Source organism: Camelus dromedarius, chromosome 24, assembly GCF_036321535.1.
Source record: "Camelus dromedarius isolate mCamDro1 chromosome 24, mCamDro1.pat, whole genome shotgun sequence".
NCBI classification, from domain to species: domain Eukaryota; kingdom Metazoa; phylum Chordata; class Mammalia; order Artiodactyla; family Camelidae; genus Camelus; species Camelus dromedarius.
This window is the reverse complement of record NC_087459.1, coordinates 20044662-20060465: the sequence shown is the minus strand read 5'-3', so window position 1 is coordinate 20060465 and position 15804 is coordinate 20044662. Positions and strand designations below refer to the sequence as shown.

General features: G+C 46.5%; 1 long non-coding RNA gene across 2 annotated transcripts in view; it reads left to right on the top strand.

The window, feature by feature from the left end:
* The first annotated feature begins 6204 nt into the window (after positions 1-6204).
* The window catches only part of LOC135319168 (uncharacterized), a 49498-nt gene continuing 39898 nt past the window's right edge, over positions 6205-15804 (top strand). Inside the window, exons 1-3 of one of the 2 annotated variants that reach the window (XR_010377614.1) lie at positions 6205-6272; positions 11819-11931; positions 12419-12939. This is a non-coding gene — a long non-coding RNA (uncharacterized LOC135319168). Of the gene's footprint in view, positions 6273-11818; positions 11932-12418; positions 12940-15804 lie in introns of those variants that run through there. The other variant, XR_010377615.1, reaches the window with a different exon arrangement.

The window sequence follows — 15804 nt, the reverse complement described above, 5'->3', positions numbered from 1 at the left end:
CCCAGTAGGGTCAGCCTCTCAACCTTGTTGGTTTGCCCATTTCTCGTCTATCTTTTCTGATGCTTATCCATCCCCTTCTCCTTGGATCATAGCTTCTGACTCAGAACGTGCCTTGTGACTTTGAGGGCCCCAGGTCCATCGTAGCCAGGGGTGCCTCGGTGGAGAAGGCACACAGATCCACCGGTGGGCTCAGGGCCAGTGGCATCTCGCACACAGAGCTGCCAGGATCCAGCCGCAGCACCAACACACTCATATCTCCTTGTATCTCCAATGCTGCTTCTCGGGTGTTGCAACAGGGAAAATTCAAGGTCAGAATAAACAAACACATAAAATCAATTTTACCTTGGGAACTAGCTCCTTTACAGAGCGGCTGTCTGATACTCAGCTCCTTCACTCCGGCTCAGCTCGGGGTGGTGCTTCGGGGAATGTTGCCCCCAGGATCTTTTCAGAGGAACACAGGAGTGTGTGTGTCTGTCTGTGGGTGTGTCTGTGTGTGTGAATGTGTCTGTGTGGGTGTGTCCGTGTGTCTGTGTATGGGTGGAGGGGAAGTCGTTGATGTTTTCTCTCCCTGCTGTCTTGCTGTCAGCCTCCTCCTGTGTTTTTTCTTTTTCTTTTCTCTTCTCCCCTCCCCTCTGATTTTCTAAGAGACTGTCTCTCCATTCCCCTCTGTCACCCTATTTCTGTTTCCTCTCCCCTCGACCCCGTTTCTCTCTCCTCTCCCCCGCTCTCTGTCCTCCTCTTCACCCAGGATCTCTCCTGCCCTTTTCTCCCTCCTTCACTTTCCTCACTGCCCTCCCTGTCTCCTGGTCTCTGCCATCGTCTGTCTCCCTAGGATGGTAGTGCTTCGTCATCAGACAATTCTGACTAGGTTTTCTCTTCCCTCAAAATGCAGGAGCCCGGGCTGTCCTCTGACCAAGGTGGGGGCTACCCAGGCTGCTTTCTCCGCTGAGCAACTCAGCTGAGGAACCGCTGCTTTTGTGTGAGGTGGCCGCATGGATGGAGGAGGCAGAGGGATGGGCGAGACCGCAAGGGCATCAGTCTGCCTGGGCTCTCAGGGCGCGGTGGACCTGAGTGTGGCTCCTGCTCTTTTCTAGTGCTGCCTTATGCAAGTCCCCGCCTGCGCTAAGCGTCTGTCTCCTTACCTGTGAGATGGAGCCATAGTCCCTACCTTAGGGTATTTCAAAAATGAGAATTCCAGGAAATCATGCACGACAAGTTCCCGGAACAGTGCCTGATGACTGGTAGGAGCTCAATAAGTATTTGTTGCATGAATGAATGAACAAATTAATGACAGACTTCATACAGAACCTGGCGTGTGGTTAAGTGCCCTGCGGATCGTTCATATCAGCTAAGGGAGAACCAGACGGGGCGCTTTGTTGTCAGACTTGGCCAGGCTGGGTAAAGGTGGAAGTGGGGCTGGGGCTGGGGTGCAGACCCCTGCCTGCTTTGTGGTCATGGTCATGGGCAGGGGAGCAAGCAGCTTCCCCTGTATCTGCTTCTACGATCTTACCCCCACGCTGGCTTCATTGCAGCGTGTGCCCACCAGGAGCAAAGCTGATACAGGAGACCAGGAATGAGTGCAGTTTCTGAGACGTTATGTTTTCCCTCCTGTGGTACCCTGAAAGTCAACCTGCCTCCTGAAACTGAAATGAACTTTTGCTCCAAGGAAGAGGTAAGGCTGTCCAGATTTTGAGATCCATTGAATTTTTTCAAATGAGTCAGTTCACCTGTGGCATCTTAACATGCTCATCTGTAAGACAGGATTATTTGTTACGACTCGCCCTCCAGGAGATCCTATTAAAATGGCAATGTGTTATAGTGTAATATCTGCCCGTGGCACATGACTCTGATGGTGTTTATTTTTTTTTAATTGTAGATTTTTCTGTTTCACTGGCTGGAGCTCTCTATATGCGTAGGGGAGGAGGGCGACCAACAGTCAGTTAAACTCCTAACGGAGGACATTTTCTTTAAGACATTCACTGGCAAGGATTTCCATCAAAATTAAACACGGTTTGAAAATTGAAAATATATATATATATACACACACACGTATATACTACATGTTATATATGTGTGTATGTATATACATGTGTATGTATGTGTTTATACGTGTATGCATGTGTATACATATGTTTATATATGCACGTATAGTGTGTAAATGTGTGTATGTGTGCATGTATGTACATGTATGTGCATGTATGCGTGTGTAGATGTGTACGATGTGCATATATATGCACACATGTATGTGTGTATATACATGTATGTGTGTGTATATATGCATGTATATAGATGTGTATATATGTGTATGGTATGTATTGTGTATATATACATGTCTGTTTTCATAATATTTAGGAATTTTACTTTATTTGGGAGCAAAAAATCTTTATGAAACTCCATCTTTCCAAAGGCCGTTTCCCCTCTGGAAGCAGAGGAAAGCCCGCTGGCCCTTTCTAAGGACTCCAGCCCAGCCTAACTGCAGCCCTCCAGGAGGGAACGAGGCACAGCGGGAGAAGTCAATTTCACATCCAGGCCTGACACCGAACACACATGTGTCCTGAGTTGCATCCTCTGAACTGGCGCCGACTGGGAGCTTCTTAGGAATAAAACCTTGTTCCAGCCCCGCCCCTTTCTTGACCTGATAGAAGAAATCAGAGGGGATCTGGGTTCCCTATGTGCAATACTCATCACTGTCTTGTTTGGGGACTGGCACGGGTCCTCTCACATTTAGAGGCTAAAAGCTGACCCCTCTTGACTGCAGCTGGATGGAAGGCCAGCTGGCCAGTTGCTCAGCGTGCTTCCTCTGTCTCTTGCTTGGACCACTCATCTGTTCCCACTCTCTTTGTGGCTTCTCAGCCCTGGTGCTTTTGGAAAATACCCAAACCCAGATCCCACCACTTGACTCAATCTCTAGGGGTGAGTACCAGGAATCGGCATTTTAAAACTCCCCCCAGATGATGGTGATGTAATCCAGGCCAAGAACCACTGATTTAAAATGAGGCTTAAGTTGGGAGTTTGAGATTTGCAGATTCTAACTTCTATCTATCTATCTATCTATCTATCTATCTATCTATCTATCTATCTATATTAGATAAACAACAAGCTCATACTGTGTAGCACAGGGAACTATATTCAATATCTTGTAGTAACCTATGATTAAAAAAGAATATGAAAATGAATATAGGTATGTTCCTATATGACTGAAGCACTGTGCTGTACACCAGAAATTGACACAACATTGTAAACTGACTAAACTTCAATAAAAATATATTTAAAAAATAAATAAAATAAAACACGGCTTAATTCCAGCCCAGGCCTAGCCCTCAAAGCTAGCAGACCCCTAATGCTGCCCAAACCCCCACCAGCAGTGCCCTCTGGCTCCCTCCCTGTGTCCTGTCCCTTGTTTCTCCCTCCCCGTCACCTTTTCCTGTCCCCACGCTGCTCCAGACACCGTCCACTCCCTCCCTCTCCACTCTCAGGGCTGGTCAGCTTTGGACTAAATTGTTGAACTTTGGCCTCGTTTCTGCTGCAGCGCATAAAACAGGACTTTTGCCTGCCCAGCCTGCTTCCATGGTGGGACTCGGACTTTGACAAAACCTTCCCCCTGTTTCGCTGGTAAAGAAAAACAAAGTTCTGTCATAATATGAAATCACTGGGCTCCTGAGGGAGCATCAACTCAGGCCCAGAAGGGTGGAGCCTCTGTCTGTGTGTTCCTGGTCCTCCCTCTGCAGCCAAGCCCCACACCCTACACCCCGCCCAAGAACGGTCCTCACAGCGTGTGTACCTGTTCTATGGCTAACTTGATTCTGCTCAAGCGTATCTATTTTTGAAAAAAAAAAAAAAGGAAGTAAATAATTCACAAACTTGGATGCTCTGCTACTAGAAGCAACTTACTAGCAGTAACAATGCCAGCTAATGTGGACTAGGCATTCAATACGTGGCAGGTGCTGCGAGGAACGTCTTGAGTCATTGCATGATGGTGTGGGCTCATTTCATCCCCCAGCGGCCCCAGGAAGGGGTCCTCTTGCCCTGCACATTTGCAGAGGAGGAAGCTAAGGTTCGGAGTGGTCAGAGTCTCACAGGTGGACCAGGGCAGAGCTGGGATCCAAATTCTTATTTTCTGATGCTAAATTCCAAATTTGTAACATACTCTCACACCACATGGTAAGATGGGTGACACCAGTGTGTTGTGAAACAATAGCTGTGTTGTGGCTCCCCAGAGAAACAGCACCGGTAGGATAGATACAGGTAGAAATAGAAATAGATATAGATCTAGAAATGAAACTAGACATCTTATAGTTCGGTGCAGCCATTATGGAAAACAGTGTGGAGATTCCTTATAAAACTAAAAACAGACTTACCATATAATCCATCCCACTCCTGGGCATATATCCAGAAGGAACCCTACATCAAAAAGACACCTGCACCCCAATGTTCACAGCAGCACTGTTTACAATAGACAAGACATGGAGACAGCCCAAATGTCTGTCAATAGATGACTGGATAAAGAAGTGGTGGGGTGTATATGTGTGTGTGTGTGTGTGTGTGTGTGTGTGTGTGTGTGCGCGCGCGCGTGCGCGCGCTATTCATCCATAAAAAAGGAATGAAATAATGCCATTTGCTGCCACATGGATGGACCTGGAGACCATCATTCTAAGTGAAGTCAGCCAGAAAGAGAAAGAAAAATACCATATGATATCACTCATCTGTGGAATCTAAAAAAAGACGAAAATGAACTTATTTACAAAATAGAAACAGACTCACAGACATAGAAAACAAACTCATCGTTGCCAGGGGAGAAAAGGGTAGGAAGGGATAAATTGGGAGTTCAAGATTTGTAGATACTAACTACTGTATATATAGTAGATAAACAAGTTTCTACTGTAAAGCACAGGGAACTCCATTCAATATCTTGTAGTAATTTAGAATGGAAAAAAATATGAAAAGAAATATTTGTATACATATGTATGACTGAAACATTATGCTGTACACCAGAAATTGACACAATATGGTAAACTAACTATACTTCAATTTAAAAAATGAAAAGAAAGCTACCTATGGAAAAACAAAAGCTAGACACCTTTCTCTCAACAAAGATTTATTATAAGGTATTGGCTCACCTGATTATGGAGGCTGAGAACTTCCGCATTCTCCCATCTGTAAGATGGAGACCCGGGAGATGCAGTTCAAAGATTTGAGAGGCAGGGAGCTGATGGTGGAGATTCCAGTCCAAGACTAACGGCCTCACAACCAGGAGTGCCAAGGGCAGAAGATTGATGTCCCAGATCAGCAGTTGGGCAGAAAGTAAATTCAACCTTCCTCCGCATTTTCTGTTCTCTTCAGACCCTCCAAGGATTGGACGATGCCACCCGCACAGGGGAGGGCCACCTGCCTTACTCCAGCCACCAGTTCAAATGCTAATCTCATCCAGAAACATCGTCACAGACATACAGAGAAATCGTGTTCCACTAACCATCTGGGCACCCCGTGGAGCAGTCAAGTTGACACATAAAGTTAGCCATCCACCCAGCTTAAACTCCAGTGTGCATGGGAGTCACCTGTTGAACTGCGGGTTCTGTAGGTCTGGGGCAGGGCCTGAGGGTCTGCATTTCTCACAAGCCCCCGGGTGATGCTGATACTACCAGTCTGCCGGCCACATTGTGGACCACCAGTTACAACGCTGGTCTTAGCCCACAAGGAGGGGGGGAGCGGATGGTGAGTCTAGGTCCCTGGGAACGGTCCAGGCCGAGGGATCAGTCATCAGAAGATGCTGTGAGTACCTGCCATGGTCTCACGGAAGCGCAGTGAAACCGCGGTCTGCCATGGTACTCACAGAAGCGCAGTGAAACCGCCTGCTCGTTTCATGGAAGGCCAGGAGAGACTGCGGCTCCCAAGGATCTGTGAGATGATGGTCCTGGTCTAACAGCGCTCTCCTCTTCCTCACCCTGAACACCTCTCCAGCCCCCTTCTGCCTAGCCCACGACTCGTGCCTGGGCCCCCATCGGGGGCCAGCCTTCCAAGGGCCCATCAGGATGGGTCACGGGGTCTAAGACTAAAATGCAGAGACCCCCTGGGCCTTCTCCATCACCCCAGACTCTCCCTCAGGACCCCACACCGAGTTAATGAGATCCCCGGCGAGACGCCAAGTCCTGCCACTGCCCTGAAAGAGGACTTTGGCCTCTCTTCCCTCTCCCGTCTGCCCGGCAGCCCTGTGGCTGCACCAGGATGGAGAAGAGCCGGACTGCAGTCCCGCTGCTGTGCAGACAGGCAAGAAGGTCAGTGGTTTCCATGGGAAGAGAGACAGTGCCTTCCAGGGACATTAATTTTTCAGTTTGTATGTTCGGGAGTGTGGCAGCTTAAGGCTGACAGGCTGGATGGCAGGCCCCTGCCAGCCTCAGAGCTAAAGGATGGCTCTGAGTTTATAATTTAGATCCAAGTGAGGCTCGCCTGGCTGGGGAGGCTGGGACTCGAGTCGGCAGGCAGGCAGGAGGGAGGTGACGCTAATGTGACCTCCCAGCACCACGTGTGTCACATACAGGATCCCATCTAATTAATCTCTGCCCCTTTCTAAGGGGCGGGTCCTACGACCCCCAGTGTAGAGATGGGAAAACTGAGGTTCACGTGGGTTATGGTCAATGTTTCTAAGCCTGAACCAATCACCAGGGTCAGAGGAGTGGACACCAGGCTGTTGTCCTCTTCATCCTGTCTTTGCATCTTCTCTGGCCCTGCGCAAACCGGTCTCTGCACGTGGGCCCCAGGAGGTGAGCTTCTGTTCCCACCAGTTCATTATTTGCACATACACCAGTCTGAACCTTTGCTTAGGCTGAGCTACACACACCAGGTGAGCATGCACACGGTCAGATGCAGGCGTGCGTGCACACACACACACACACACCCCCCAGAGGCAAGCAGAGCTGTCTCGGTCAGTCATGCAAAATGTCAGCCTGGCCTTCCTCTGAGTGTTTAGAAACAGGCTGAAGAGCCCTTGATGAGGAGTTAGGGGGGTTTGTTTTCTGTAAAAGGGTCTGTCAATATGCCTGGCACATGAGTTGCTGTTGTTGTTGGTTTGTTTGTATTTTTTTTTTCCTCCAGTGGGAATCTTCTCTCTGCAGAGAGAGGAAGATAAACACACGCCCGTTGGTTAGGTGGGTAAAGTAACAACTGCAGGCGTGTCGTGTTTTGGGGAATCGGCCTAGCTCAGCCACATGGTCACGGCCACGTGAAGCTGTCGGAAACCCTGGCTCATGCTAGACTTTTCTGGCCCAGTCTCCTTTTCTGTTTGGACGGATAAGGATGTGCCTTCTCTCCTTGTCAATCCTGAGATACCCCCACTGCCAATCACAGTGAGCACCCCTGTACCAAAGACGTAGTGCAATGGTAACTGACAACAGTTGGCACAATTCTAAGCACTGTGCATCGTGCTGACTCGTTTCACCTTCCATCAGCCTTATCAGAAAGGCCCTATTATTAGAAATCCATTTGTACCTGAAGAAACTGAGGGATTAAATGATGAAGATGGGCTTTAAACGCTACCTGACCCTGCCTTGTGTGTACGGAGGGGAGGGGTGGGGCTAGGTGTCTGCTTTCCGTATCCAGGGTCTAGTGATGGCACGTCCCTAAGGTGACCCTCCCACCTCCCAGCATTCCTGGGTGGGTTCAGTGAGAGAGAAGCACGTGTGAACCTCCCTGCTCTTGCCAGTGGACACCCCGTGAACGCCAGCTTAACCCGGCAGCCGGAAGTGGCTTGCGAATTTCTTCCTCCCATGCCTCTCCTCTCACTCTCACTCTCATCCTGACTCAGAACAGCTCCGAGGAAATCCTCCAGCTTATGTAACTGCTTCTTGGAACCTCTAATTGCCCGTTTTTCTAATACAGGCATTTCCACCCCAATGCCAGATGCTGTGCTGTGAGCCAGTGTTGTTGATTTGGGCGGTTTTGCCTGTAAAGCAACTGCTTGGAGCATCCTCTCCTTCCCTGTGCATTTTTAAAAATCATCATTTGGAGGCTGAGAGCAGGGCTAGGGCTCTGACAGCATCTCCCAGGGCCTGTGTTTCAATGACCACGTCTTCTAGTCCTCTCTGCTGGGCTCTAGCTCACAAGCCCACACCCCTGGCATCCAGGAGCCCAGCCAGACCCTCCTCTCTGTGCTTCTGATTCACAGAACCTGAGAATCAAGATGGGAGAGCCCTGACGAGTCTCCCAGTCCAACCTTTTATTCATCTGTCGAAAAGCATTTTTTATTAGGAGCTGAATCTACTTTTTTCAGTCAAAATGTACGTACAGTAGATCAAAGTAAAGCCCTGCAGGTTGAAGGGGTGCCCTGCTTAGCTCCAAATAATACTACTCTCTCTATTTAGGGCCCTAATTCCCACCCTTTCTGTCCCTCCAGGGAAACCCCATGAGGCCCCTTCCCTGGAACCCTGCATTGTACCAGCTCAAACCCACTGCTGCATGGCTTGGGGATTTCCTGCTGACACGGTGCCCAAAATCATCACGCAGCGTCAGCTCACGTGCTCCCAGCATGGCGGCCCCCTGTCTTGCTAAAATAGCCTCTCCTTAACTGTCTGTCTCCCGTCTTGCCCTCCCTTATCCACTGGGCACGCTAAGGACATGGGGATCGCCCTATGCTGTAAGTCTGCCCATGTCACAGACCGGTTTAAAATCTGCACCCTCCCCTTCCCTGAGATTTCTTATTGACCTGAAGATGAAGTCCAAACTGTTTTGCAAAGATTCAAAGATCCTTCCTGTCTGAGCTGCTGCTCGATTCTCCAGCCTCATCTTTCACCATATGTCCCACATCCAGCTGGACTTTGAGCTGGACCTTAAATGTGCTGGGCTTGTTCTGCTGTGGGGCTTTGCTGAGGGTGGGCCCTCAGCCGGGAGCACCCTTCTCACTCTCACTCCCTGCACCCTTACTGGCCTCCGCTGTCATCACCACTAACTTCTTCCATCTCTTCTACCCCATTAGGACCTGCCCGCTCCTCTACTCCCAGAGCCCAGTGGGCTTTCTCGGTCACCCCAGGGGACTCTGCCTTATTTCCTCACCTGCTGCCCTCACTAAACTGTAATCTCTAGAGGGGCAATGACCATGGGCATCTTGGTCCCTTATGTGTTCTCAACGCCTAGTAGTTCCTGGTACAAAAAAGATGCTCAGCAGGGATTTTCTGAGTATATAACTGTCAGTCATTTGCCCTGACCCACATCCAGTGATTTCCAGGCTCCCTCCATCCTTCCAGGCAGTTAGTGCCTAACTTGGCTTGACTGCTGCTTGTGACCCCTTTATCTGACTGCAGACCTCCCCAGCGACGTTCCAAGATTTGCCTTTCCTATCCTGGCCCCAACCTTCCAGCCACACTCCACGGCTTCTTCCTTGTAAGAATGACAAGGTTCCCAGCTCCATGAAGGCAGGGGTCTCCTCTGTCTTGCCTGTCATGGTGTTCCAGTGCTTGGCACTTAGTAGGTGCTCAATAAACATTTGTTGATTACATGAAAACAAATCAGTTCTGCAATTACTAGAAGAGCGCAGGGTCAACGTTCCATACGAAATGGGAACCTGTGCTCATTGCTGCCCAGTTTGTATGGACAGGGCTGTTCTTGGCCTCCTTGGGCCCCTCATGGGATTGTTTTGGGATTGAAGGTTTTCCAGGGCATAACTGCTTGTTTTGGAAACTTCTGATGCTATTTAGGTTCTGGCTCTGATTCCCTGGGCCTGGGAGAGGATTCCTCACGTCTTCACGTCTGTACCCTCCCTCCCTCATTCTCTGCAGCCACATCATAGGCCATTCAGGAAGCCCAGCTCCCTGCCAGAAGGAAGATTTCAGCTCTTAGAATTTATTGCAGAGATTAGATGCTGTCAGACTCTTCAACATCAGATCCCATCTCAACAAGCTCAGGAATAGGAATGAAATTCAAGTTGTCTCCTTAGAAGGCTTTTGCCAACTTCAGGAAACCACTGCCTGTCCCAGAGGACTGATTTGCAGGAAAATGGCAAGGAAGCCTGGGTACTGAGTGACAAGATGCATCGTTGCCATGTGTCTCCAAATAGCCCAGGCACAAAATGTATCAAGAGGAAGGAGATGCTGTCACCCTTGTTTGCCAGCTGGGGATCGTCACCTTCAAAACTCCCTAGGGTCAAGGCTCCCTAGTTCCCACTTAAAATCAAGAGAATTTTATAAAGCAATAACACGATGAAATAAATGAAGCTAAAGAGTGTCATTTCCAAAAGTGGCAAAACATTATAACGTGTCCATCAACCTTAACTAAAAAATTAGGGAAAAAATGACAAAATAATATGTAGAAGGCAAAAAAGAAAGCTCACTTTTCCTGGATACTTGAGTGGAGTGAAAAAGTGTCAAAGTATGTATAGGAGTGAAAGGTTTTTAGGGAGAAGTAAGTTGGAACATAAGATGAATGGACTTTGGTGAAAGGCAGGTTTGGACTCCAAACACAACTTGACCACCTTCTAGCTGTAAGCCTCCAAAATCACAGGTCATGACTGAGTCTCTTTCCCCTTCTGTGAAGTGGGTTTGGGTGTCTTGTAGTGCACTCTTGTTGGTTTGCCCCTCCGTGTTCCTCTGGAGAAATAGCCCCATCCAACTTATCCTCTTGGAAGAAGCCAATTCTTCCATCTCAGCTCAGAGATGAGCACATGGCTCATGTCTGACTCATCTCAGTCCAGTGCGCGGTAAGGATGGTATCAATGGAACCAGTTTTGCACTGCACCCTGCATGTGTGCCATTGCATGTCTCTTACCAAAAGGGGGGATTGTGACATTGGGGCTGGCTCGTGATGTGTTTTGGCCAATTGGACATGGCAGAGTAACGGCGAGTCACTGTGCTGGTAAAGTCTGGTGTGCTTCCACTTGCTACTCTTGTGCCTCTGCCATCACCATGAGAACCCACCCGGGCTGGCTGCTGCAGGAGGAGAGACATGTGGAACAGAGCTGACTGACCCCAGTTGCCTCACCTGGTAGCCAGCCAACCTCCAGATAGGTGAGGAAGACCACCGAAGATCAGTAGAGCCACCAGCTGACCCACAGTTGATCCCAGATGCATGAGGGATAAATGTATTTTTATGTACCACGGGGGCTTGGTGGTGGTTTGTTAGCTTAATATTTTTGTGCCAGTAGAAAACTGATAGTTTGTGGCCACATTACAGCCAATCAGAGTTGGGATCGAGACTGTCACTGGAACAATTAGAACAAAGATATTTATTTTTCTACTGGTGTTGCTCTGCTGACAAGGTACCACTCCAACTTAGGGAAAACCTGCCTGAGACCAAACTCAACACAAAAGAAACACACTTAAAACTGGGAAGGAAGAACCCTATGTCTTTGTAGCTCCTGGATCCAGCCACACCTGAAACAACCATTATTAGACTTTTCAGTTAGAAGGAATGATAGCTTCTAATTTTTGCTAGAGTCAGCTTAGGTTGGATTTTTGACCCTTGCAATAAAGAGGATCTCAATCAGTGAAATATCTAAAATTCAGAGGATTGTGAGGATTAATAAGTCGTGAATGTACTTCAGGTGGAACAGGTGTCTATCAAAACATTGCCATGAAGTTCCAAGTAGTAACAAAAACCGTATTTTCTATGCTTCCGTGTGCATTTTCCTCTCTAGGGGGCCAAGGGCTTGGTAAGTACATTTTGCACCCCACTGAGTTATAGGGAAGCAGTGATGACTGCTGCCCCCGCAGGATCTCACTAGTACCTGGAAACAAGGTGACTCAGTCCTTATTCAGGTTTGATGTCAAGGACATGCCAATTCTGAGAAAGAATCATCCGGTTGCTCTATGAGTCAGTGATTTAATTCACTTCATAGGTGACAGAAACCAACTATTTTCAACCTGAAGGAGACGGCAGTGATGATCTCATCGAAGATGACTGGTTTACCAAGGAGGAAACTGAAGCAGGAAAGGGTAGAGGGCAGCACTGGTAAGTCTTGGCACCCCGTGCAGTGGAGAGAAAAATGGGCGTTGAGGTCAGAGAGATGGAGGTTTGAACTTAGGCTCTATTATCTATATTTAGCTACCTTAGGCAAGGTGCTCAACTTTCTTGGGCCTCTGTTTCTGCCCCTGTAAAATGGGGGTGCAATGCCATACAAGATGAAAGTTTGTTGCTCATAGAAGAGTTCTGTTTAATATACATAGGCACTCCCCGCTTTGAGCGGTGGAACTTAATCTTCCCCATCTCTCTCGAACCCCTACAGAGAGTAGGCTTGACTTAATGGCTTGCTTCCAAGGAATAAAGTATGGGAGGGGGAAAAACAGTAACTGGACAGTGGAGAAACCTGGAAAGCCCTACCTTAACTAGTGCTGAAGGTTAACATCACCAGTAGTGTCATGTGATGACCACGTACCTCCTGATACGATGTGATGCGTAGGGCCTCTCACCTCTGCGGTCTTCTCCTCTCAAATCCCAGACTCAATCTGACCATGAGAAATACATCAGACTAACCTAGATTGGAGGATGTTCTTCAAGGTACCTGGCCAGTGTCCTCCAGGCTGTAAGGACATGAAAAGTGAGGGAAGGCTGAGAAACTATGACAGATCAGAGGAGACTGGGGAGACAGGAACACTAAATGCAACATGGCACCCTGGATTGGATCCTGGAACAGAAAGAGGTTATTGGTGAGAAAACGGGTGACACTGAAAGCAGGGGAGGGGGGAAGGGAGGATGGGTCACAAATCTGAGCGTGGGAGGTCTGCGATGTTTATTCCTTTCCTTGGTTAGTTCCGTGTAACTGTCACCAATAACTCTCTCTCACTTCTTCCTGGAAGGGAGTAAAGGTGCGAAGTCAGACTTCACAGGGAAGTTAGGGATTCCCGCACCCAGTCCCTAATCCAGCCCTGATTTCAGGTGGGACACATACCTGGAGACCCCGAGAGCCTAGTGCCAGGCAAAGACTTGCAGGGGCACTTCCAAACCCTCTAACACTGTCTAATCATCAGAGAAAGAAAAAAGGAATTTCAAAAAAGGAAGTTTTGCCCTTTTAATTGGTGTCATACACAAGAGTGTATAGTGAATAGAGCATGTATGTACAATTTATGGGACATTAATAAAATGAACACCTATGAGTGCCTCACCTTGTTAAGAAACAGAAAATTTCCACCCCTCAGTAGCTCTGTGTGCTCATTTCTTCCTCCTCCCTGCAGAATTGCTGCCTTTCTGAACTTTGTGTTATTATTCTATTTATTCACTTACTCAGTCTTTTGTTTTTAATCTTTTATTATAAAAATGATAAAATATGCAGAGAATTGAAAGTGATGGTACAATTTAATTTAACTGAAGTTGTAGGAATATGGTAATATATTTCTATAGTAAAATATTACTGTATACCTACCACTGGATTCAACAGCTGTTTTAACATTTGGCCCTATTTTTTTCACACTTCAGTCTTTCTATGTGTGAAGCCATTATTTAAGGGTTTTATTCTGTAAACTATTGACTCCATATAGAAGCAGCAGGACTGGATCCCACCAACCTCAGCATGCTCAGTTCGTGGACAGTCTCATTTCACCCATTTCCTTCAAGGCTCCATGCCTCTTCCACCCCAGTTCTGGATTGTTTTGAAGCAACCAGACATGATGTAATTTCATCTGTAAATAGTTCAGTCCGTATTTCTGAAAGATCAAGGCTCTTTTTAAAAATATAATCACAATGTCACGATCACAACTAAAATAATAGCGCTGTCTGAATATTACAGATACCTAATGTTCGAATTACTTGATTCCCTTCATTCCTGCCTTCCCTGCCACCATCTCTCTTTTTACAGCTGCTGTCTTTGAACTGGGATTCAGACAAGCTCCCCACAGCGTACTTGGCTGATAACTGTTTGTCACTGGGTTTCCTCTCCTCTGTTTTTCAGGTTTGGCTTTTTGTTTTCCCCAGTTGTTGAAAAGCTCCGAGCCATTCATCTTACACAATTTCCCACAGGCTGGATTTTGCTAGGGTAGCTCTGTGGTGCCATTGAGCGTGTTGGTCCTTCCCTTTTGTCTCCTGCAAACTGAGCGTTTGCTACAGAGGCTTGGTAAGAACCAAGTTTGATTCTGGCAAGAGCATTTCCTAAGTAGCACCGGGCTGGTTCCATCACGGAGGGACATAATGGCTGGTTGTCTCTTTGCATGATGCTAAGTAGGTTCTGGTGTTAAGTTATGTAATTGACCTATTGTAAAGTCCCCAGCAGCTTTTACCTAAAAGATTTCACAGCCATTGACCATCATTCCGTAAAGCTTACACTGAATCAGTTTAAAGGAAGTTCTGACACTAACCTACTTTACCTTTAAGTACTTGCAGCCTGCACTGCCAAAAAGTAAGGACATTATCTTCATAACTCAACACAATTACCCTACCTAATAAAGTTACTAATTATTCTCCAGTATCATTCAATATCCAGTTTCTATTAAAAATTTCCCAGTCATCCTCATTTGTTTTCTTAAATACTGTTTTGAATTTTAGGATAGTTTTAGATGTACAGAGAAATCGGGAAGATGACACAGAGAGCTCGCATACACCTCACGTCTAGTTTCACCCTCTCATTAACATCTTGCATTAGTGTGGTATTTTTGTCACAATTAATGAACCAATGCTGACACGTTTATTACTAACTGAAGTCTATAGTTTATTCAGATTTTCTTAGTTCTTACCTAATGTCTTTTCTCTGTCCCGCAGTCTTCTCCAGGACACCACATTACATTTAGTCATTATATGTCTTTAGGCTCCTCTTAGCTGTGACAGGTCTCATTTTAAAAAAAAATTCCCTTTTAATCTGGAATAGCATCTCCTCTGTTATCGTGTAGAATGCTCTGAATTTTGGCTTTGTCTGTGTATTTCCTTTAACTTGTCCTTGTATGCCTTGTATTTCCTAGAAACTAGAAGTTAGAGTGAAAGGCTCAATTCAATTCCGGTTAAACATTTTTGTCTAGAATATTTCATGAGTGAAGCTGTCTCCTTTACATGTTCTCTCACAGCAGTGCAGGATTAAGATGGAAAAATAAAAAGGAGAAAGACCAGACTGATACACAGGAAGGAAAGACTCATCTCCCATCATTCAGGAGAGGCTGAACCAAGTACCCCTTCCATCCTGTTTTCCTTCCCTTAAACCTTACTCAATAAATTCGACCCGACTCTAAATGTTAACTAGTATGATTGGGAAGATTGTTAACTTTTTCCCCTTGTCTTAGAATGTAGCTGGATGAGTTTACAGATCACTAATTTGGGCAGAATTCACCTATCAAAGAAACTGCATGTATTTGACTCAAGACTTTGTATGTTTCTGGGGCAGGTTCGACACCTCCATAAAATGTTTTGATATATCTTTGGAAGAATTTCAGGCTTCATTCATGTTTCATTTTACTCATTTAAAAAGGCCAATGGATTAGAGTGTTAGTTGTCAGAAACTATGCATATGATAGAATTGCATAGAACGACACACACAGAAGTGGATGTATAAATGCTGAAATCTGAATAACTCTGTGGGTTGCACCAGTGCCCGTTTCCTCACTTTGTTATTATCCTACAGTTAGGAAAGATGGCAACCTGAGGGGGACAGATTGAAGGGTGCATGGTGCTTCCCAGTACATTTCTTTTCAAATTCCTATGAATTTATGATTATTCCAAATAAAAAGTTTAAAAAAATTCATTGGAATAATTCATGTGCTGAGTTTTGTGGCCAGCGCAGAAGGACAAGATAAAGAAATGAGCTGAAATTTCAAACGGGAAGAGATGCAATTATTGTTATTTGCAGGTAATATGGCTGTCTACTTAGAAAATTGGGTGAAACATGTTTTGAACTATTCTGAGTTCAAT